The following is a 22,693-nucleotide window of genomic DNA, read 5'->3' as shown; positions in this document are numbered from 1 at the left end:
AAACATGACATTCGGAAAGATATGCAAGATTACGCCGGCGTGACAGAAATTTCGCCAGGGTCTATTTTAAACCTGTAGACAGGAACTTTGTTAGTTGTAATCTGACATAATAATGTAGTAGACAAGGGTTTTAGTGTTTGTTACCTACCTCTGACACACCCTAAATGTAGCGGAATTGCATTTGAAAATCCTTTTAGGTGTGTTAGGATGGGGTGTATATTGTTTTAATTGTCATTGTTTACACATCTGTAATTTTATGCGTAGCATTTAGCGGTGTGTATATCAAATGACTTTTTAGGTCGAGCATTCGAGACATCTTGTATATACTTTAGTATAGAATATGTGTATGTACTTTGTGGGCTCTGGAGATCAGCCCTAAGACTTGTATGCTTCTTCTTAGGGACTTTTTTTTCTGTTCAAGTGTCTCTATTTAACTGTCTTGATAGAAAACGACTTGCAGAGGTCAGTAAAATACCAGAATCACTTCTCTAGATTCCAGTCCATTGAAATTGTCTTTCACAAGCACCCATAGACAATAATATTTTTTTCAAATCTTGTATTTTCCGTGATATGACCACCGAAGGCCCTGATTTTATATAAAAAACAGAGCTCTGGATTATACCATTTCCCGCCGAAAGGCAATATTTCTCCCCATGTATTCCCATACCTGGCGTGTCACGCAGTTTGGAGCTTACTTTCCCTCTATGTTGAAGAACAGTAGATGTTTCAGCACTCAGGATAATGTGCTGCATAGCTAAATACATATAAGGTCCCATAGGCGAGGCAGATTGCATTGCAAATGCTTGTTGAACTCGAGATCTGTGTAAGAATGTCACTCAGTGTTAAACAATGTAAATCTTCTTCATATGGTGTCTGTCATGTACTTCACTCAGTAAACATCCGACCTTTTTTACTTGTCAGAGACCTCACAATGTAAAACGTCTTCCAGATTTCTTCTTGATGTAAAACCCTCCCCCTAGTGCATTTGTCAGAGTTCACAATGTAACACCTTCTTATTGTATTTGCCAGAGGGTTACTACAGGTGGAGCCCCTTCCTATGAAATTTGATATATCAGTGTCTGCTGTGACAATCTCTCTTGTCTTTGAAATTCCCATAAAGAAGGTCAAAAGAGGGCTGTAGCCAAGTCCTCTCTCTATTTCATTTTTGAATTCTTTTTTTGTGATTATATGAGCTCTGGCACTCAGCTAAAACCTTTTTTAGTCAGAACTAAAAGGTGGCAAATATCAGCGACATTCATGAGACTGTAAAATGGCACCTACTGCTAGCCACATCTAGCTCAACTTCAGCTGCCTCCCAGCGCTCATTCATTTTGTTGCAAAAATAGTCCTGAAGTTTATTCCTAGTGAAGCCTCTTTTGTTGGAGAAACAGCATCATCTGACACCCCTTTTACTATATCGATCCCCTAAAACAAACCTTTCTAAACTCTTCCCTCTGACTCCTCCCTTCCAAAACTCCTTTTACTCATCCAAAAGCCTCCTACTACTACTAACACCTAAAAAAAAGAAAAATTCTTCACTCTTTTATCCCTTCACTATCCTTTTAAATCAAAATTAACAGACTAACATCTTCACTTCTCAAATTCCATATTCAACTATACTAATTCACCACTAATCCTTTTTTGGGTTCCAGAGTAGTGTACTACTCGCCAATAAAGCGTCTCAACACCCTATCAGGGTTACAAGCGCTATATAAATGCAAACCTTTTCTCTTTTCTACCCCTCCCCAAACCTTTTCAATTTAAATAACTGACTAACATATCCACCACTAAAATTACTCTCATGTTTCACCATACTAATTCAAAACTAATCCTGATGGGTTCCAGAGCAGAGCGCTACTTGCGCTTCAAAACCCCATCAGGGGTAGCAAGCGCTATATAAATACAAACCTCTTTCCCTCTTCTGTCCCGCCAACTAACCTTCTCTACCCAAAAAACTGAATAACATATCCACTACTCAAATTACTTCATATTTTACTGTACTAATTTTCAACACTAATCCTTTATGGGTTCCGGAGTGGCGTGCTACTCGCCAGAAAAGCGCTTCAACACCCATCAGGGGTGCAAGTGCTATATGAATGCAAACCTTTCTTCCCTTTTATATCTCTGCTATCCTTCTCACTCCAAATAACTGACTAATATCCACCACTGAAATTGCTTCATATTTCACCATATTAATCGACCACTAATCCTTTATGGGCTTCCTGAATAGTGTGCGTCAACAAGCACTATATAAAAAAAAAGCTTTTTCCTCCTCTAACTTTCTGCTATCATTCCAAATCCAAATAACTGACTAACCCATCCACCACTTAAAATGTACTTGCATGTTTCACTATACTAATTCAACACTAATCCTCTATGGGTCCCGGAGTAGCGTGCTACTCGCCGAAAAATCGCTTTGACGCCTCGTCAGGGGTAGTAAGCGCTATATAAATGCAATTACAATACAATACAATACAATACATAGGCAGTGACAACTGCTGTGCAAGATCTAATCAGCATCTGAGACAGCACAGTGAGGTGAAACGCTTTGAAAGCAAACAGAGCACTTGTCACATATGGAAGTGTTTGTGATACACCAAACACAATAGTTGGAACTGTGATATCACAAGCATGCAAGAGAAGAGACAATAACAAAAAAAGAAAAGTAGATGAAAGGACACTTATTGCAATAATGCAGCACAACCGGCTCGGTTCCAGAAATAAATCATATAAATGCTGAGAGCAATTTAAGGGCTGCATGCGTAGTAAATCTTCATTAATTAAGGTGAGTTGTCACAGGACAAAGGATTCATGCAGATCAAAGAGGATTTATAGGCACATGACTCAGTAATAATAAGACGTTAGACATGTGCGGTCCCTCCCCCGTTTAACAAGGCCTACGTCACGGATGGGCACCTTTATCTTCCAAAGGAAAGACAGATGGCTCCAAGGGAAGTTACGTCATTGGAATGTGCAGTACCACATTGGCGGAGACAGACTTGCTGCCGCTAGAGTGACGGTGATAGGCCAGAGGTATGAACAGCAGCATTCCAGAACCCTGAACGTGCTTCTCTGTCATCCACTACTTCACACTCTCCCCAAGGACACACCTTGGCCTCTACATGAAGCAAACTCATCAAGAATTTTCTCTCCTCACCCTCTTAATTGGTTTGAATCCAAGGCAACCGCGTATTTCCTTCTTTTGAGTAACTTTTTGGTATTCAAAATTCCAGATGGCCCTATTCGACCTCAACAGATTTTTGTGCAATCTGAAGATAGCCCACCATTGCTTCTTCAATTCCTTTAAAGCTGAGCTACCCCATTTTTCACCTTTATTGCTCACTACACCTATTTTTATGGTCAGACAATATTTAAAATGTGAGCTCTTTTATGTTTACAGGAGCCAATACACACAAAGGGACATTTCCCCCCTACGAGTCCAATTTATGAGGACTGTTTCCACTCCTTAGTGGTCCCTATCATGTGGATTGCTCTTCTCTACAACTGCAGCCAGAATGTATCCTTTAATATACACCTTTAATCTGATCTCCTTTGCCCAAACCCTTAATCATGCCACTCCTTTTTAGGTCTCGCCCTGGAATGAGCATCCAAAGGATGCTTCCAGGGACGGAGACGTATAGTCAGCTGTCTCGAGGGAAGGACGGACGAGAAGGTGTACGAGCTTTGCTTGTCTTGGATTTCACTGCCTGCACGCGCACCGCCATTCACGCATGCGCACACACACAGCCACACCGCCACTCACGCATGCGCACATACACATCCATACACGGGCACACACACCCCCGTCGCCGCCGCACCTACACACAGAGACCCCCCATCTATGGCCCAGGAAGCAGCGAAGCGCCAGCGTGGCTCTCCCCGGAGCAGCGGGAGAGCCGCTCATTTAATATGCGGCGCAGCCCATAATGCCTTGCAGGCACAGGCATACACACAGACAGACGCGCGCAGACAGACGCACGCACACACACACACGCACACACACACACAGTCACAAAGACACACACCGCGCCCCCCACTATGGCCCACTTACCGCATCAGCGGCCTCAGCTGCCACCGGTCCTCTGGCCATCCACTCCGTGGGCGCGGGCTTCTCGTAAAGACGGAAGTCCCGCCCCACGACAGCCGTGAGCGTGCACATCCCAAAACCGGAAGTTCGGGAGTGTGCACGCTCACGGCTTCTTGTTTCTTTTACTAGTGAGTCGGAGATACTACACCACGATAAACAGTATGAACCGTTTTACTCTTCATTCGTTGCCCTGTCCACGCATTACATCACTACAGTATGCGGCCACAGTAAGTCCTGTTCTCTTAGCTTTGGGTTTATGTTCTTCAGTGGTGGGCTGGGGCACATCATGATTACCGTTTTGCTCTGCCATTTTAGATGTTTGCTTGTTGTAATTGCGTGCGCACGTCTCAGTGCCGCCGAGCGCGAGGAGTATGTTTTTCGAGCTGAAGGGAGCAGGCAATTTTGTGGGCACTCCAGGCGTAGCAGGCATATAATATTGGCCAGAGGGAGCTTTAATATAATCATGGCGCCATCAGCCGCGGGCTCTTTCCGACCCGGTCTGCCACGTGCTTCTTAGCTGTTATTGAGGAGAAAATTCAATATTTTTCTGCGGCCGACGGAAGGGAGTCGGTGACACAGGAGCCGCCAGGACAGACAGTCTGTTAGTGGGCGGCCCCGCCCGGAACTCTCTGGCCAGGCCAAAGCCCTTCGTGCCAGGATCGTCTCTCTGTCCCCGAGGCAACCCGCTCAGGCAAAACAGCAGTGCAGTAGGGGTCAATCCAACCCTCAATGCACTATTAGCAACAGGACGCTCAGCCTGTGTCTCGGCCTGCGCCCGTGACTGTTCCCACCTTCAGCAGGGCCGACGCGTTCTCCGGGCCGTTCCTCCATCGCAGTCTGATCTGCACTGGTGATGCATTAGTGCAGTTTGGGCCTGTTCTCCTTCCCACCTCTCAGTGTCAAAGGTGCCGTCCTCAGCTGCCGCCGTCTGTCCCCTCACCACTGCGAGGTCCTAGCCTGCCAGTCTGATCCTCCCCCTTTCAAGCAAGATCTCAGAAAGGGGCTCTCCGGCTCACGAACTCTAGAAGTTGGTCCTCTCCTATTCCGTGCTCCCACCTCATCTCAGCCAGCTCTTCGGATCAGTGGCAGGTCTATCTTTCCCCCGAGTCTTCATCGCCTGCGGTTGCAGCCATCTAAATATGCGGCTGCACGCCTCCCTTGGAGTTGTAATATAACCTGTGGCCTCTGTTTTGAAAAAGTGTGGGCATCGTCCAAGTCCCTCACACAGTGGGGCTGCTGGCGAGTTAATCAGGGCCCCCAGGACTGTCTCATTTCTGCAGCATGGCACTGGGTGGGGATCGGCAAGAGTCAGTAACAGGACAGTGCCCAGGCCTGGGCAACCATCACTGGAGGAAGGCCGTGGGGGCAAACTCTAATTCCCACGGCCCCCGCCTGCCTGCAATTTGTGGAGCACCATAAAGTTCAAGGGCAGATTTGGTAAACAGTGTTATGAGAGCCCGACAACCAATCTGCTACCTCAAACTCTGAAGTTGTCCAGGGGGTCGTCTTCATGCACAGTGGGAGGACAGTGCCAAGGCCTGCGCGACTATCACTGGAGGAGGGCCGGGGGTCAAACTCTAATTGCTACGGCCTCCCGCGGTGGCTGGCCTCCCGCAGTGGCTGGCGGCCCGAGCATGCCTGCAGTTTATGGAGCGCCAAAAAGTGCAAGGACAGATTTAGTTAACAATGTTATGAGAGCCCGACAACCAATCTGCTACCTCTGAAGTTGTCCAGGGGATCGTCATAATGCACTTGACGTATGCCTCACCTAGATGATGGTAAGACAATTTTTTAATAAGCAGTTGATATTGTGACGTGGATACTGTGATGATATTAATATGTTCCCCTCGTCTTCATTGCTTGATTTTGCTGATGAGAAAATGTCACTCATAGATGTTGAAATGTCACTCATAATTACACTGAAATTATGAAAATGTCACACATAGCAATCTCAAACTTTGGCAGCTATGGCTACTGTACACCTACCTGTTCACAAGCCACCATATTGCAGTGCTGATGTGTTTTAAAATGAAGTTAAAGTGCAATCTGGATTTGTAATGGAAGCATCTGATAACTTGCTGTGGGGGAATTAGTGGGAATTACTACGGTCAATGTTTCTAATTTTACTGCATAGGCTGCATACAGTACATGTATGTTCCCCCATCATTTTGCTTGAACTTGTCAATGGACAACCTCTAACATTTCTTATGTGGGTGGACATGTGGCCTCCAGAGCTGCACTCTGATCTCAATGCTGCTCCATTTTGCTGCTGCATAAGTCATAGGTGGGCTGCATCATTATATGTCAATATGCAACATATTTTATATGTCCCTTTTTATAAAAACAAAACGTAACTACTGCAAAAAAAATTAGCCAATGCCATTTACAATACTAAAAGCTCAAACTTTGCCTAATGCGAGACCTATTGCATTGCAAATGCTTGTTTTTTCTTTCCCAGCCCACAGGCAATGTCAGTCCTGATGAGAGACCCTTTATCCCTTCAAGGGTTGCAACACAGTCGACAAATGTACAAGGCAGACAGTTTTTCACTGTCTGTGATCAATGATTTATTCCCTCTGTCTTTAATTGTATTGAATGTGTCAGGGGCGGCTCTAGGCTCATGGCCGCCCTGGGCAGGGAGCGTAGGTAGGAGGCCCCGGAAGAGGGGGTTCGGGCGGGGCGGAGCGCGGAGGCCATTGAAGGGGGGAGGGTCAGGGTGTTTGGAAGTGGAACAGGGGCCGCCACACAAATATGTATTCATCCTCAGAGGATCATTATATTAAAGATATATATTGGCGTGGTGGCCCCTGGGGGTTGGTGGCCTTGTGCAGGTGCACAACTTGCACATGCCTAAGGCCGCCCCTGAAGTTCTTTGATATAAAGCAACCAATACACTGCTTATGTTCACATTTTACTTCACTGTTCTTCTTGATTTCGGTTTTGGTTTGTCTTTACACCTGGGTCCACCCATTTTTTTTCTTTTTTCTCAATTCTTCTCATGGAGTGTTGATCTGAATAATCTTTGTTAAATAAAACTCAGTTCGGCTGAGCTGCAGTTACTCACAAATGCTGGCTTCACTGTATTCCTTTGTTATTTAAGAAAAAGGATGATGTTACGAACATTTACTCTACACAGAAAGATCTGTGATACTTAAGAAACATTTCCAAACTTGAGTTCCATTTGAGTGCAGAGTGATGAAGAACAATATCAGATGTAAGGCTGGTGTGACGTCAACATACTCCTTCCTGTTGCTAAGCATAAAGCAGCAGCATCACCTGTGTGAGGTGGACAAAGAGAAGCAGCTGAAACATGGCCTAGCACGGCCTGGAGCAGCAAAGAGGACAGCAGTATTAGCAACTGGATGTCATGGACTAAACAGCATTCATATGGGCTCTTACTTTTTAGTAGTTTTGAACCATAGCATTTTATTTCACTGTTGGAATATTAAGTTAAGTCACATAAAGGCGGAGTTCAAGCCTAAATGCCTGATGCAGAGTTATATAAATTTACAATATGAATTATAATGAGGCGTAAAAAAACCACAGCACCCAATGTAGTCCTATTCATGTGAGTAATCCTGACAAAAAACTACAGAGGCTTGATTTATAAACTGTGGATTTAAGTTAAATCTTGGGTGTGCCAAAGGCGGGGGGGGGGGGCAGATTTGCTAAACTTTGATGCAATGCAGAACAAAAAGGAAAGAGCAGAAATGTGCTGTATCTACTAAAATAGGGTACAGGTCTGCTCTTGCATAGCACTAGTTGCCTAGCCCCAACGCAAGCACCCTTATGCCATGATGTTGGGTACCTGCATTGTGGTCTGAATAGTTTTGTGCAGGAAGGTGTGGCTTTGTAAATAACAAACGTTTTTTCGTTGGGCTTCCCCAAAGAAGTGACACAATCCTGGTGCAGAGTATTAGTAATTTTAGGCGTTGATGGACAAGTGCAGATTCTTTTTACAACTGACTATACATGAATTTTCACTTATAAATCCATTTACGCACATGTAAAATAATTTTATCATAATAAATGTTTTGCATTTTATCGACATTAAGATTTGAACATGCAAATATTATGACTGGATTATTATTCATGTTTAAATTGACTGTAGCCAATGTAGGCCTGCATTTTACATGGCTAACGCTTGGGTGTCATCTTGTTTCATGCCATATGTGCATTTTACGTCTAGGAGAAGCTGAATTATGAATTAACTAATGCGATGTGTCTTTGCTTACGTTCTCTTGTGAAATGTTTTCCTTTTTGAAAACTGTCGACTGTTCGAATAAGTTGCACCAGTACACTTGCAGAGTACAGTCTGGTGCAATGTATCTTGTATTGTTGCATATATAATTGGAAATTTGAGGAATGTTTAGAGAAGATGAATTGTAAAGGATCCTGAGAAACAAATGAGCTGTAGATTTTATCTTCTTCCTTTAACATGACTGGAGCATTTTATGGGAACTTTGTGTATGTGGTGAAATGTTAGATTTGTGTGATTTTAAACCAGTGCCATGCAGATGAGAGTTCAGAACGTGTTTCCAGGCAGCTTAGAGCAGAGCAGGGTACTCTCTCTATAAGAGAACTGATATTACTTAAATGTTCCCATGAGGCTATATTATAATATTTACACTGCTTAATTTGAGCCGGTGGTTTCCGGTGCGCGGCACTAAGAGGCAGATTTACAAGAAACTGACGCATCTGTATAGATGCATCAGTTTCCCTGTGCCTCCATGCGAAATCCTTGTGCCATCATGGATGCGCAGTATTTACAATACGGCATACCATGGCGCAAGGATTGACAGATGGTCAAAAATTCTGACACATCTGTTGGTGCAAAAGTCATGCATTGCTGGAGTCATGTCACAAGCACGAATCAACTCCAGCAATGCACGGGATTGCCTATTCCCAATACACTACTCCACTCCTTACGCCTGCTCCAATAGATTTCACTGCGCCACTTTTACGTACGAGGCTTTCCTGCCTGGGAACGCCCACCCTGCATACATTATACCTGACACAGATGCTTAATCCTCGACCACGACCCATCTCACTCTGGACGGGGCCCCATTAGAATGTGGCCGTACATTTGTGTACCTAGGCCTCACACTTACAGAACACCTGGGGTGACAAGCTCGCATTACACAGCGATGATTAAAAACCGAGCAAGTAGTGGGAGGTATTCTCAAAATGTCATGCAGTTTGCAGTTTCGCCCTATTTTACCAGCGATCTAAATTTACAATCTTAAAGCCTTGGGGACTGCCACCTACAGTGCCTAGCTGTGGGGACATTAGGCTACGACCTCATTGGAAATGGTGGAAAATCACTTTATGCAATAGCTGGTCGGTTTGCCAGTAAGCACTCCCTTGCTCCCACTTAGATTGGACCTTGGGGCCAGAAATATTTCAGATAAATTGGCACTGCTCCCCATACTCTATTGGAGAATGATCTGGGTTACCCCGAAGCTACCTTCTAACCGTCAAGAATTAGAGGAAATATTGGCCCAAGTGGGCTCTAGCAGAATTCCATGGCTGAAGAATGTAAAGGGTACATTAATAGCCACGGGCATTAGGGTTTATGGAATACCCCTGCCCGGGCTGGGGCTAGTTCCAAATCACATATTAAAACGGCATACTGGTGATATGGTGATATAAAGATAATCGTATGTATAGCCAGTCAAGCCATGGAACCCTAAAAAAATGACTATCTTACATTTAAGGATTCCTTCAAGCTAGATGACTTCCAGGACTAAATAGAACCTCCTCCAGCCAGGCGTCTCTACTTGCAGTTCCGGTATGCAACTTTACCTGTCCCGGCTTTTACTGCAAAATGGGAGCGTGTACTATGGGCAAAGGAGCTGCATTGCCTGTCCTGTGGGGATCAAAAGGAAACCATTGATCACATTATCTTTTTCTGCCCAATTTATATATCGCAAAGGAGGTGTTGGATTATTCCGCTCTGTCAGAAACTGGGAGTTAGGGAACATAAGGAGGCACTGAGGATTCTGAGATACGTCACATGCAGGTTTTCAATCTTTGCTCTCTCTTGTTTTCTGATGAGTGTGTGGAGAATAAGGTAAAAGCTAGGCATCCCTTACAAGAAACTTGTATAAGTGGCAAAACAGTAACATGGCAGCTGTACAATCGTTGGAGAATAGGAAGGGTAATACTTGTTCTATATTAAGATTAAGGTTAGAGTTTTATATTCTTTTAACCTTTTAGCAGGTGAATAACCTATTTTATTGCTTAGAAAGCCACATATGCTTAGCTTTAGGAGAGCTGGATTTGCAATTATGTTAACAATTAATTTAAGAGTAGGGAGGTATTAAGCACCCCCAACCAAATTACATTAATTCTTTACGCTGTTTACTGATAACATTATTGTACTTAATTTTGTACATTTATTCTGTAATTGTCAAATGTTTTATGTATGTTTTATTCCCTGTGCTTTTATACCTTACAAGCAGTAAGTAAGTAAGGTATAATGTGACGCAAGTTGATGCATCTCCCTAGATGCGTCACGTTGTAAATAGGCCGCAACGTGGCGCATTGTTTATGCCGCTGCTGCGTCACAAAAAGTGACGCAACGGTGGCTCAAAAGTGACACAAGGGGCTTGTAAATCTGCCCCTAAATTGTCAATACCGGCACTTATGACAGTCTGCCACATGGTGGCGCCATGTAATTTAGAGATGAGGACAACAACAGTTGTTTATTCATTCAATATACATTATAAATGACTAATACCTGCTGCCCTACCATTGTTATAGCTTTGGGAGCCTGGAATAGTCTGAATTGTTACACTGGTAGGAGTGTCATGGTTCGTAAATGTGGTGTCATTTTTAGCATGGCAGAGGCAATGGGTGTCGCAAGCTACAGTTGCCTCCTGACGAGGGCCGTATCACTTATGTTTTTTACAAATTGAGCACTGACTATTTCGTCCTCTTTCTTATAGGACTTTGATTGACTTGAACTTCATATTTAGAAATGCATTCATGTATTGATTATCGATTGGCACTAATTTGATGATTTTTGATTCTTCAAACCTTTGAAACCTCCCCTCAGTTGCGGATTTCGATTAATCAGATAGCGCTTTATGGACCCCAACATATGTGATATTACACCAGTATGGAGTAATGTTATCAAGGTAGTAAACACGCCCCCTTAGGCATGAACTGGGTGTTGTAGGGTGGAACGCCATGAAAAATTGTTGAGAACGCCCCACAAGCCAGTGATTTTATAGGTATTCAGTGATATTTGAGAGGCACAATCCTATCCTGGATAGGATTAGAAATGTACTCCTCTTAAGGAGAGATGTACATCATTATTATGGTAGATATTGGGAGGCAATGCCTCCAAATTAGTTTAAGATGTAGGGGATATGATTTCTCCATAGGGAAAACAATTGAAAAATGTATAAAAAAGGTATCAAGTGCAAATGCACTTCTAGAAATACTTAGATATGTGTAATTATGGAACATGTAAAAATACTCATGTGTAACTGCTTAGGCTTCGAGTATTGCTGGAATTCTTTTGAAATTTTGAAAAATCATACATTTATTCATAAACTGGATGTAAACTAGTGTACATTTGCAATATCGGGGGATCAGAGATACAATTCCTTTTTACAATCGTCATTTATTGCTTACTTCGTTACAGAAGCAGGACCTCAGGCATGTTACTCAAGTTGTGGTTTGAACAAAGAAATGAATTTCCTTGACACAAGTCTTAAGTACATGATGACAACACAGAGGGGCATATTTACTCGGATATGGAGGAGCATGGAGCTGCTGCAAAATTTGCAGCTCTGTCAGTTCGAAAAAGCAGGAAGGGGCCGTATTACAACAATACAGCTCACCCAAGTTTTCCTAGCGCTGGCGCTAAAAACAGTCGCCTAGCTCCAACACAAACGCCTTTGCTTCATAATGAAAGGGTGCCTGCGTTGCAGGGTACGATTGTTTATGTGCAGGAAGATGTCCCTTCCTGCACTTAAACAATCAGTGGTGATTTGTTACTTCTATGTGTGCTGTGTTTTACACCACACAAAGCATCAAAACGTCATTATTTAATGATTGTTTATGTGCAGGAACAGGCACCTTCCTGCACATAAATAATCTTTAATGGCGTTTTGCTCTTTCCATGTGTGCTGCAGAGTGCCGCACACATAGAAATAGCAAAAACGAGGAGAATAAAAGTATTTCTCCTCGCTACGCCATTCTAACACTTGCTATTGCATGGCTTTAGTTTTTTTCGCTGCCTCAGATTTACATATCCTTGTAAATATGAGGCAGCGTCAAACACCAATGCGTGTTGCCGTGGAACGCTCACAGCAACACCCATTGCACGCCCCTATCACGCAGAACACTGCATGAAAGGGTACCATATTTAAGCCTGGGCGGAATGTGCAGAGTAGTGCTCCTCATAGTTACACAGAGTTAACCCCTTCAGCGCTCATGACGAGTTCAGCTCGCATGAGCTACGGCGCTCCGGTGCTCATGACGAGCTGAGCTCGTCATGACCGCGCCCGTTCCGTGGAACGCTCGCATGCTGGGCTGAGTCCCCTGCAGTGCTGAGCGTTCCATAGGAACGGCTGTGGCCATGACGAGCTCAGCACGTCATGAGCACCGGAGCGCCGTAGCTCATGACGAGCTGACCTCGTCATGAGCATGGGGGCGCTGTGCGCGCTCCCCCACCCCCCAGCACAGCGGAGGAAACAGCCCCGCATGGAAGGGGTTAAAATAAAATCTGTGGAACTACGCCACGCTCCCTACCCACTCCCAAAGCAATAAAAAATCATTAAAAAGGCACTTACCTGCCGCGTCTTCCGCTGCTGCCTCCTCCTCGCAATTACTGCTCTCTCCTTCCTCCTCCTCACATTGAATAACCCCTACGTTGTACGTCTTGCTCATGGGCATTCGCAAGACGTACACATAGGGGTTATTCAGTGCGAGGAGGAGGCAGGATAGAGCAGCCATTGCGAGGAGGAGGCAGCCGAGGAAGACGTGGCAGGTAAGTGCCTTTTTAATTATTTTTAATAACTTTGGGAGGGTGGAGGGGCTGGTGAACTACGCTCTGCCACGGAGTCGTAGGTTTGCCTGAACTCCGAGTTCGCAGCGGAATGTGGAGTAGGCAAAACTACACAAACTCAGCGGACGGAGCATTGTTACCCGCCCGGGGTTAACCATATTTACAAAGCGGCGTTAAGCCACAAAAACTGGCTTAATGACACTTTGTAAATATGAAACAGGGCATAGCGCCACAGGAACGTCTGGTAAAGTGACGTTCCAGTGGCACAATAGCTTTGTAAATATGCCTCAGAGTTCCTCCCTTATTTGTCCTTCTTTCTCGTCCCAGTTCCTACCTCATGAGTGGACTAACCATGGAGACAGGCACCCTATTACCTCTAAATTAAAAACAAGTAAAGATTCTCCTCGTAGCTCCTCCCCCTGAACTCTAGGGAGGTTATGGCAACCCCAGCCGTCACGCTCCGCGGTGCTCGTGTGCTGATGACGGCTGGGGTTTGTCCCGGCCCCGCCCTGTTCGTTTGTTTCCCGCACAGCGGCGGAAACGGGCCAGCATCGAAGGGGTTAAAGAATAGAGAAGAAACATTTCATTCAATATAACATTAGATAGAACTGTATTTGTGACGTTAATGACGTTTTTAAAGGTAATTACTAGCAGTCTTTATTGCAAAGGAAAAACTATTCATTTTGTAAAAGTTTCCCTGGATAGAAGCACAGGGGAACGTGTTGCCGTTTAGTTTTGCAAGCCAAACGTCTGATATTAGGAAATGAAGTCGGTTAATAACAGATTAAGTGAGGAACATGTTTTTAAAAAACAATGACGACTATTTCAGGAACTAATATAGCTTGTATATTAGTGTACGTCGCTCCGTTGTGCACTTTGAAACACCACTAAGCCAACTTTTGGCAACAATAACCATCATTTGCATATCAAACGAAATCATAAGCAGCAGTGGCGCCTCCAAAGATCCTGTGACCGATAGGAGCTGATAGAATGATAACAACTATTATTACTACAATGAACTACTTAATTGACAGTAACCAAAGGGACATTGTGTTGACTTTTAAAGTACATGATAATCCATTCGACTATGACTGGAGTTTAAGAATAATTTACTCACCGGGCATTTCACAGGGAAGTGGGGATTTTGTGGACTACAGCAGGGGAGGCCATTGGACGGCCATTTTAGAATGAGGGCCGGGGCTTTCTGACCGGTGCACAAGGAGTAGCAGATTGTGAATTTAAAAACCTATAAAATTAGGCAAGAATACCGAGGAACCTTTTGCAGGTTTGCGGTACCCCTTTGTGGATTCTGTAGGGAGAGCTAGTGGCAAATGGTGCATTTTACTGGAAGGTTCATGCGCTATCTTCAGGGGAATCTTTGGGAACTGTGGTGGTAAATTATAGTGCAGATTTACAAGAAACTAACGCAGTGTGGTGCGGCAAGTAATTTTGCTACACCGTGCTGTGTTAGTTGTGAAGTACAGGGATGCAATATATTTACAACAATATGTAGCATCTGCGCTTCCCCCTGCGCTGTCTCACAAAATGCTGCCATGCGGCAGCGCAGGCACCCTTGCACCATGGTGCAATAATGCCTGCATTGTGGGGAGATTGTTTTTGTGCAGGAAGGTGCCCAATTGAGGCGATTTCTTCTTCCATTGTGTGCTGTAGAATGCAGCACGCATTGAAAGAGGAAAAAACTGGGAGAAAAAACTTTTCTCCTCGTTCCACCTCGCTACGCCACCTCTAGGATGGCATATCATTCTGTCACATTTCCAGATTCACGATTGCTCGTAAATCTGGAAATGCATCAGTGGACATTCATGTTGCGTGGGAGCACCCACAGCAACACCCATGTCACGCCCCTGACACGCAAAGTGTTGCGTGAAAAGGGGAGATATTTACAAGCCTAGGTAAAGACACGCAGGGTGGCTTTAACTGTGCTTATAAATATCGCTCAAAAGGTTGTGCCACCTGTACATCATGCAACGTGACGCACCAACGGCACATGGGGCTTTTAAATCTACCCCTCAGTGTTTTCCTCCAAAAATCTTTGGGATTTTACTGATCAGTTATACTTATAAACATTATTATTACAGGCCAGGAGACGCCAAGGTTGCCCTATTTTCTCAAATATTACCAGCCACCTGTTCATGTGTTGAGGTAAGGCTGTAAACCACTATAGAAGGATGGAAATATATTATGTATTTTACTTTAAATGTCTCTTAGGAACCCCCCCCACTCCCCATATTGTTGTTTGACGGCCCAAGCTACAAAGACATTATTAATTTTGAATAGTTTTCATTATCGTGAAAAAATGTTTATTCCATCAATTGTGTATTCGAATAGCATGGGGGGGGTGGGGGTTGTGTGTGTGTGTTGATTAGATTAGCTGGTCCTTAGGAAAAGGCATAGAACCTTTAGACTTTAACATGAAGATGCAAATTAATTCTCACATTATTTCTCCCACCTGTCACAGGGTGGATTTTTATGCAAAGTAAATGATTTGGATGGTATAAATGACCTGTTTAGAGCCCTCTCTTTGAGAGAAAGCAGGACTTTGAAGACACTTCCTGGACATCAGACCAGCATGGCTCCAAGCAGAGCACCTCATCACGGCGACAGGCTTTAGACTGGCAAAACAGATGAAATCAGGTAGGCATGTGTGTTGACAATTTAATACTGAACCCTCACGATGGCACGTGTGCCTTCGCATTCATCTCAATATTATTAAGGTCTGCAATTACTTTTTTTTGCATTTATTCCGTACTAAAATTGGCTTGAAATCAAGTCTTTAAAAATAACTGGATTTTATGAGTGTGTGCTATGGTGAGACGTTGCCAGAACTGACAACAATAAATCAAAATGTCTGACAGTGGCTGGCAGGTTGTTAAATGCCCAGTGCAGATCATCTCCAGGTAAGCTGATGGAGATGAGTGGGTTATAACTTGTCCGTTCCTCCTTCTCTGGCTGGTAATCAGTCTCATACCTTTGCTTGCCTAAGATAGCACTTGACTCATGCATTGCAAATCTGAGTACCCAGGGGGGCCGCTCACAAGTATGTGTCAATTTTTACTAATACAGAGATGTTTGTTATAATTAGGGCTCCCGGTTTTATGGTATTTATTTTATATTTTATCTACATGTCCATCTGTATTTATCCATATTTATTTTTTGCTAATTTTGTCTGTATTTATCCATTTCTATTTTGTGTTTTCTGTATAAATGAAGCTGCCATGGGTATTTTTACACATTTATTTGACTGATAAATGTACATTCGCATTTGAATGTCCAAAAGGCTTCAGCAGTATACAGTGCTATAGTGTTATCTGAAAACACTTGCATTGCTGACTAGCATAAATAACTGTATATCTGCACTTAATTAAGCTTAATTAGGAAATGTATTGTAATCTGTACACCTACTGACCTGGCACTCATGATTGACAGTAGAAAAACATCCAAAGTAGACATATTTTGGGTATTTTTCCATACTTAAAAATAAATACAGACAGGAAAAAAATAGTTTTCTGTCTGTATTTATCTGTAAAAATCAGTAAAAACTGGAAGCCCTAGTTATAATGTTGGTCATCCTTCCTCAGCTCAAATTGAACCTCTCTACTGTGTTTGGGGGTTTGTTTGGCCCTTACCTACCAAAAGCATTTCCTCACAGTTCTAAGGAGTTTTGAATCACAATTTGAATCTGTTGAAATGGCGGCTGGGCTGTTTAAGCAAGGATAAATATCAGGGTCAAGTGACTGACTACTTGACTTCCCCAAGGTTTCCCGCTCTCAGTGGTGAACTCATCCTGGCAGCCGCAGCGAGTCCAGATTATCCTGTTGAAATATTTTACTCATGGTAAGAGCACCAGTTGAGGATGTATTACAGATGGCCGAGACCAACCGAGGGACTTTCATAGTCACAGAGACCTTCTATAGAGACAGTGAATTCATGAATAAATAATATAATATGATATGATATGATATAATATAATATAATATAACATAATATAATATAATATAATAGAAATAGACAAAGTGACAGGTTAGAAGTGTTCTATCATCATACCACGATCCAAGACAAACATAGAATATTGTCTATGTGTCTTCTCTCCGTAATCGCACCACCTATTTAAATATGTGGTACATGGTGCGGCATATTTGCTATTGTATATACTATTATGTATGGAAACCGACTACACTAGATATTTTAAACAAATACAAAGGGAATATGTTGGCACGTCAGCAGTTGATGTGGGTATGAAATTGATGGAAAACTTAGATATGGTCTCTTCAATTGTTCTCCACAACAGTCAGGGGAAAGTGGTGTTATTGGTAATACGCCAAGATCCTGCCTCAGTACTGCTACTCTAGCAGCAACAGGAATGTCCTAAAATATTTTGAAAATATATACCTCTATAGATCAAGACCCTTTACGTCAAAGGAGAAGATGCTTGGCATAAAAAAGAAACAGAAGGCTAAACGGACACCACAGAGTGGATCCTCACAGAAGCTGAGTCCAGTGCCCTGGGTTATAATTTGAGAGTCCTTTCTAAAATAAACAAGCATTTAATAATAATAATAATAATAATAAAACCATTTCTAAAGCGCCTGGTTACACTCAACACAGTGTGTCCCCGCCCTAAATTGCTGTCAACCCCCTGAGTAGTTGTTACCACTCACCAGGCCAAGAGACTTGTCAAAGTCTAACAGAAAATTAAATATGTAAGAAAAGATAAGTTTTAAGTTTAAGGCGAAATCGTGCTTCAGATGGCTCCATGCGTAGTTCAATGGGAAGCTCGTTCCAGTGTTTACCCGCCAAGTACCTGAAAGAGCAGCCTCCCATTCTGGCCTTTCGGATGCGAGGTACCGTGAACAGCATAGTACCCAGTGATCTCAGATTGCGTCGGGGACAGTGAATAGTTAGTAGCTTTTGTAAATACACTGGGCCTTTCCCTTGGGCAATGCGATGCGCAAAGCACAGCACTTTAAACTTAATGCGTTCCTTTATAGGAAGCCAGTGAAGTGTTGATAGGGCTTGTTTCCCTGAAGCTCTGCGAGGCAAGTTTAGCACCAGACGTGCGGCAGCATTCTGAACCCGCTGCAGCTGATAAAGCCCTTTCTTACCTAGGCCTATAAGCAGGGAGCTGCCATAGTCAAGATGGGGCGTGACTAGGGCATGGATTAGAGTTTTCCTAGCACTAATAGGCAGAAGATCTAATATTTTACGTAGTGTTTTTAGGATGCCATAGCATTTTCCTGTCACTTTTCCAACCTGTTGTTTAAAGGATAAATTCCCATCCAGTAGAACCCCCAAGTTCTTCACCGTCTCCGATGCAGAAGGTGTCGGCCCTAGTTCAGTCGGCCACCATACGGGCGACCAGATGGTTGAAGTTTTTCCAATTATCAACAGCTCTGTCTTATCTCCATTTAGACGTAAACAATTATCATTCATCCAGTTCGCTAATGTCTTGAAACAGGTGGAGAAATTAATTGCAGCTTCATCACTCTGTTCCTGGGTAAGTGTAATCATTAATTGAGTATCATCGGCATATGTGACGATGTCTACTCCAAATGATTCCACAATATGAGCTAGGGGCTCCATATAAAGATTGAATAATGTCGGGCTCAAACTAGAGCCCTGTGGAACCCCATACCTCAACCTCCGGGGGGAGGATTTGAATGGAGGACAGTGCACTTGGAAGCTTCTATTCTCGAGGAAAGATCTAATCCATTCGAGGGCCGCTCCTTCTACTCCCATTTCAACGAGGCAGGACAGCAGCAAGGTGTGCGATACGGTGTCAAAAGCCGCACTTAGGTCTAATAATATCAATGCTGCTGTCTGCCCCTCGTCTACTTTCTGTCTCAAAAGTTCAGTGGAGAAAAGAACAGCTGATTCTGTGGAGTGGCCAGCTCTGAACCTCGACTGAGTGGGGTGTAGGAGATGGCCCTCCTCAAGATATTCCATAAGCTGTGCATTGACTATTTTCTCCACCACTTTCATACAAAATGGGAGTAGAGAAATTGGTCGTAGGTTCTGTAACTGAGAGATGTGCAAGTTGGACTTCTTTTTCAAAGGGATTACCTGAGCCCTTTTACATACTTCTAGCACATGGCACTACTGAAAGGATAGGGTTGCCATGTGACTGATGTAATCTATTACGTCCTCTAGGACTCCCTTAAGACAGTTAGGCGGGGCAGCATCATATGGGAAACCTGACTGAATACTGTTAGCTATGCTCAACATAGTCAGTCTGTCTGGTAATTTAAAACACTTCAGATGAGAGTTTATGGCCATGCTCTTGTCCTTTATGACCGGGTTTGGCCTCACATCCAACCCACCCGTAAAAGAGGAGTAGATTTTTTCCACTTTGTCAACAAAGTGGTCAGCTATTGACTCACATAGTTCATTGGAGCAGATGTCTTGTGCCATTACTCTAATGGGGACAGTAAGTTCTTTATATATGGCAAACAATTCTTTGGTTGGGTTGTCTGCCATTTCTATTCTTTCTTTAAGGAAGACTCCCTTTGCCGCTCTAACTAGCTTGTGGTATTTATTCAATTCAATTTTATAGTGCAATTTACTCTCTGAGTTGTAATTTTTTCGCCAATGGCGTTCTAATTTTTTGCATTTGGCTTTATTCTCCATAAGCACTTTATTGAACCACGGGGCCGTTTTGGTTCTCCTAACCGGAGGCTTATTTGTCCAAGGTGCCACTGTATCTAAAGCATTCGACAGCCAATCTTCATAACCTTTCCATGCCTCCCGCAGAGTGTCACAATGCAATGCAATAGGTCTCGCATTTGCAAGAGTTTAAGCTATGGGCATTGTAAATGGCAATGCATTTTATTTATGTTTTAAAAACCAACAGCTCAAACTCTTGCAAATCCGAGACCTATTGCATTGCAAATGCTTGTTTTAGGGATGTGCCCTCAAGCACCATACATGTAGCTTGTTTCCAGTATTTAACCTCCAACAAAATAATTTTGAGATAACATATTTGCCATTTTGTTGGGGTGGAAGTTGCTGAAAATATTCTCCATTGGGGAAGGGAATGGCATTAAAGTTTGAAGCAAAACAACAGTTGATGGACAGAATGCAGAACAATGTCATACATTCACCCCAGTACAGAGATCTGGGCCTAAATCCATCTTTTTTTGCACTCCACACCACCCCAGTTCAGACATGGCCATATGCAAATCAGCCTTGACCCTGTGCCTCATGGGAACAGTCCAGCCCGAACTGCCAAGCCATGTCTTTCCTGGACCGGATCAAGCATCCTAGGACCGGTTTCTGGCTATCAGCCGTCTTCAGCCAGCATACCCATCCCACTCGGGGTGACAAATGCAAAACAACAGTGGATGGACAGAATGCAGAACAATGTCATATATTCACCCCAGTACAGAGATCTGGGCCTAAATCGACCTTTGTACTGGGGTGAATGTATGACATTGTTCTGCATTCTGTCCATCAACTGTTGTTTTTGCATTTGTCACCCCGAGTGGGATGGGTATGCTCAGACGTGAGTCCCATGCTCTCCACACCACTTGAGTCAAGCAATCCTGGCTGAAGACGGCTGATAGCCAGAAACCGGTCCTAGGATGCTTGATTCTGGTCCAGGAAAGACATGGCTTGGTAGTTCGGGCTGGACTGTTCCCATGAGGCACAGGGTCTGATGAGGTGGTGGTGTCAGCGGGTGGCGTTCTTGTGGGCTGTGTAGTTTAAATAGAAACGTGTTAGGTATACATGTTTCACTAGTGACATTTCAGTAAAGATTATTTTACAATATATTGCTGTTTATATGTGCTTTTGGATTTTGATATTTTTTAAATATTGTGAACCTGCAAAAAACTGGTTAATAATTTTTTTAGTTCTCAATTGAGTTTATGAAAACATTTTCTTTGTTGTATTATTTGATTTGGATTTTGAGGCTGTGAATTTCGAATATGGTTTCTGGTTGATTCCTGTTATAAGTAAAAGAGGTGATCTATATAGTTGCCGTTGTTTGACTCACCTTAGTAAGGTTCCTTTAGTTCTTTGCTTGTCTTTTTGCTTGTATAAAACTGCTTCTTTAGCTGTTTTTGTGAGTTTCACTTTTCTCCCTTCTGGGTGATGTTTAGAAGGTCTAAAAGAAATAGGGGATTTTTAATGATTGATGTTTGCTTAGCTTTTGGCTTTGGATGTCTGACCCTTCAAAAGACAGAACGGCTAGTTCCAACACGTACTGTATCAGATTCCGCTTTCTGTGTACAAGGTTATAATGTTAACCTTGCCCATTGGGGCTTAAACAGATTCAGCGAGTAAACAGATAAATTGATAAAGGCTTAACAACTTTGGGAGAGATGGCTTTGGTGCAAAATAAGCTTGCTTTGATTCACACACAACAAAAGAAAGCCAAAAGAGTGAAGGAACTCTCACCAAAAGGGAACTGTGCAACTGATTGGGTTGCAAAGACTGCTGTGTAAATCTGTAAAGTTGCTGCTCCAACACGATCCCAAACTTGGATTGATGCAGATATCATAGTAGAAACACAGGAAGTACTTAAAGGTATTTTATAAAAGTTGTGCAAGAGTGCATTTGCAACTGCCCATGCCACCATCAATGATCTAGTGTCAGTGCTAAAGCAAAATATTGTTGAATGTATATGTCTAATACAACAGAAAATATGTACAGCAATGTACTATTGGGCATCAAATGAAGTCCTCTTCTGCTACGAGGCCAGCTTCTACACTTTTGTCAATATTGGTTGGTGTCATCTACCTGGATCATAATGACCCATTGCCAATTTTCAACATTACAAGTATATCTTGGATGTGGTAGATTAGTGCACTTGGTTCCAGTGAGTATGGCTCCATATTACTCACTAACACTAACAGCAATGGTATCGGTGCATACCTTTAATTCAGACAATGGTCTAGTATTGTCCATTACAGCAGTTGCTGATGCTGTGTACGCTCTAGGAATATGGCTGCTATTCTCACATTCCTTCCATTCAGAGTTGAGCACAATTGTTGAGCAATCCAATGGTACTCTTAAACAGGCCTTGACTGTGCAGGTATCACACACAGGATTGTCACGGTACCACAACCTATACAAGACTTGGTGAGCGCACAATAATTCACTTAGAAGTGTCCTACATGGCCGCACACTGTACAAATATTTATTGGGCATACTTATGTGTGTTCCTGATTTCCTGTTCTCTTGAGGGACAGAGATGCAAAATAATGAATCTGATTCACATCTTTATCTGCTACAGTTGTTCCAAGATTTGGGGGGGATAACTTGTAAACAAGATGATTTCTTCCTCACAATCTGCTGTTGAAGATAAAGGTGCTGAAGGGTGGTCCTTAAATTGGGAGAACGTGTCCAAGAAAGGATTCCTGAAAAGGTGTTTTTTTTAGCCCTTCCTTTAGAGCACCTGTTTCGATTCTTGATGTAGAAGGCACTAACACCATAATCCTGCCACCGTACCTGGTGCTGAAAAAAACAGGAAGGTATCAATTGATTACATGAAGAAGTAACATTACTATCTTGTTGAAGGGCCCCCCATATATGCCAAAATAGCTCCATCTGAAAAATAAATTTGT

The 22,693-nt window shown here is 43.1% G+C and overlaps 1 long non-coding RNA gene across 1 annotated transcript in view; it reads left to right on the top strand.

The window, feature by feature from the left end:
• Positions 1-22,693, top strand: part of LOC144756334 (uncharacterized) — a 251,909-nt gene that overhangs the window by 24,537 nt on the left and 204,679 nt on the right. The window contains exon 2 of the long non-coding RNA XR_013595128.1: positions 15,589-15,764. This is a non-coding gene — a long non-coding RNA (uncharacterized LOC144756334). The remainder of the gene's footprint in view (positions 1-15,588; positions 15,765-22,693) is intronic.

This window comes from Lissotriton helveticus, chromosome 5_1, assembly GCF_964261635.1.
Source record: "Lissotriton helveticus chromosome 5_1, aLisHel1.1, whole genome shotgun sequence".
Taxonomy (NCBI): Eukaryota; Metazoa; Chordata; class Amphibia; order Caudata; family Salamandridae; genus Lissotriton; species Lissotriton helveticus.
Note: the sequence above shows the minus strand (reverse complement) of the source record. Positions and strands in the feature narration are given on the sequence as shown.